Here is a 3,220-nt window from a genome sequence, read left to right as displayed (position 1 = left end):
GCAGGTTGCTAGGCGATGCCCCGCCCGATAGCTCAGAGTTTTGCCTTCCTGGCGGGCTGGGGGTGGGGATGGGGGAGAGTGTTCTTCGGATGGGGCGGCCTGTTTCTCGCTCTTGTACCCTGTTTAGTACAATATGAGGGGAATTATTACAAGCACCACGGAAAAGAAAGGCTCTTGTCGGCCATTATCATTTTCCTGAAAGGTGCAGGGAGAAAAGTTAGAGCTCCCTCTTTTCTATTCTCGTTTGCAAGTTCTGATGAAGGGAGCCAGTGACAAATGCATCCGAATGTCAAATTTTCTGGCCGAGTGGAAATGCTGGGATTAAGCTAGTTGTTGCAACCAGCTTGGGATTCTGAAAAGATGCGCGCTGTCCTTTCCTTGAAAAAAAATCATGTTGGAAAAAGTAAGGGACGAAAGTCCATCTTGAGAGTGAACGATGTAGCCAATATATTTTTATTAGGCTGATTGCTTAATTTAGGTGAGGATCAACAGTATTTTATTTGGTTCCCCATAATATTAGGAATGAAGGATCAGTGGTGGAGAAGGAAAAAAATTCAGTTTTGTTTTACAAATAGAATAAAGGCTAGCTGAAACAGTTTCGACTCCAGACTTTTAAACTTATCTATTTGCCACTATTTCTGGTATACTTACCTACTTTTTGTTTCCATCCAATTCTGGTGTGGAAAAATTAGAAAAATGACCACCCAATTATTGTATTGCAAGATGATTTTTGCCATTTTTCACCCCCAACTAAGATGCCAAAATAGTTTTCTGTGTGCACACATTTTTTCTAAGGTAAAGATGATTTTCCCAATGGCACTGTTCGAGAGTTTTAATGTAGTCTTTGGAAAAATACAATCATGCATAAAATTTCAACTTAATTTCAAGTTGGGGAATGGTAGCACCATACTACTCGTGTTTTTTTTATTTCAGAAATCATTACACATAATCTATCAAATTACATATTCCATAACTTCTTATTAGATATATATCCTACCTTTCCTTAAAGAATAATATACATAGTCTTCTGTTTTTCCTCTCAACATTTTTCATATTTATATTTTAAATATTACTATTTTTGTTTAATACTTATATTAAAACTTGCTAGAAATCTTTACATTTTCCTTATGTTTTTAAAGGTTTTTCATTTACTGTTGTATTCATAATGTCCTCCCACAATCTAACAAGAAATAGTTAATTATAACATCTTACACATTTGTTTGCTTCTCAGTATTCCCAAAGGGCTATAAAACATTTTTTTCTCTAAAGAACCCACATTACATATCCCTAAAATAACACCATAGTTATAGAACCCACATTCATATGAATTTCATTCCCCAGTCAAAACTGTCAAAATATTATTTCTTGTTCTATATATAGTAGCTCAACTTTGTGCCAATATTCTTAAATGCAGATGTTTCTCTTATTATATCTTTCTTTCCATTTGATCACAGTAAATCTAAGCAATCATACATTACTTAAACTGATGATAATCAAGATACATACAACCTGAAATATTCTAAAACAAATACCAGTAACTTTTTAAATGTGTTGTATTTTATTCCTCTAGTTCTAGCACCAAGATTTTTATTTCTCTATTCTTTATGTTAGGGTGACATCTTGTGGTAATAATTGCATTGTAGTTAAAAAAGAAATCCTCATATATTTTTCTACTGTAATTATTTCATATTTTGTCATTGATAATTGGTTTTGTGATTTGTTCTTGGATAGTACTTCAACAGTCAGTTATTACTGACTGAAGAGACTATGATATGTTACCAAGTCTGCCTTTTGGATGAATCTGTTAATTTGGTATGTTCATGCTAATGAGATATATTGCCATTATCCTTTTACTGATTGAAATGCTCTTCAACATTAGCCCTACTGACAAATAAGGATAGAAATATTTCAAATATTTGGGTCTCAAAATAATACTGTAAGAGCCAGTGTGAAGATTTTTAAGTCTTTGTCCTTTATATTACGGTAGATTGCTAAACAGCCCATATCCTTTTCAGACATTTACTCAACGTATCTTGGAGGCTTAAATGCAACCAATAAATTACTGCTAGTGTACATGACAGGATCAGAGAAACTAGTCAGGAGAAATCTAGGATATAAGTAGAGTATCCAAGAGGCATGATATAGAGAAGGGAAAGAACTACCCATAGGTGTACAGAGGTGAGCACCAGTCACAGACTCTGCTTCTTGTTTTGTGCTGCACCTCAACAAACTACACAGTTTGTGGAAATCAGACAAATAGGCACTACTGTAGTCTATAGGTTATAACCGTAATTGAGCCAGGAATTACCATCGTAAGCCATGCTAGTCATTAAGTGGGTCATCATGTGATTGACTCAATTTCTCAACACTTTTTTGTAGCAATCATTAAGTGAAATCACCATAGTTGTTAAATGAATCACCATGGTCCTTAAGTGAATCCACGGTCATTAAGCAAAACAATTGTCTGCAATGGATATTTTTGCCAGAAATCTGAAGTAAACACAGATTTCTGGCAAAAAGTATTGTAAAGCATTGTAAATGGTGATCATGTGTGGTCAGGATGCTGCAGATGGCCATAAAGGCATGATGCTTGCTAAATGCTCAAAATGTGATCACTTGATCACAGGGGTGGCAGCTATTGGAACTTTGACTCTGGGACATAAGTGCCTTTTTTGCCTGTGGTGCAACTTCGAATAGTCACTAAGCAACCAATCGTAAATTGTGAGCTACCTATAATTTGCACACAATTAATTATCCCTTCTCCTTCCCTTCTGCCCCCACTATGTCATATTTTTTGCCTGCTGATTATACCATTATGGTTTAAGGGAAAATAATTTTGCAAATATGTTTAATGATGAATTAAAGTGATGCATGTACCAATAGCAATTGTGGCACTTTAGCTAAATGGATTTGCTAATTTCTGATCTCTGTTTAATGGAATAGCTATCAACATACTGTGCTATCAAACTTAATCTGCAAGAGATGTATTCTAAAGAACATAAATATTGTGTCTTGACAATGGTGATGGTGTTTTTAATGTATTTTCAGGGATATACTTGAAATTGTATACTAGTTCATTATGTTACAGTTTTCAGTAAGATTATAATGGCAAGAGGTGTGGCAGACAATTTTCCTCTTAAAGCAACATTAAACTAATGTTTTATTTATTCATTATGCAGTTATTCATTGAAATGACTACTACATTTTTGCACACATCTTC

The sequence above is a fragment of the Pantherophis guttatus genome, chromosome 3 (genome assembly GCF_059756535.1).
Source record: "Pantherophis guttatus breed Tessera chromosome 3, ASM5975653v1, whole genome shotgun sequence".
Taxonomy (NCBI): Eukaryota; Metazoa; Chordata; class Lepidosauria; order Squamata; family Colubridae; genus Pantherophis; species Pantherophis guttatus.
Note: the sequence above shows the minus strand (reverse complement) of the source record.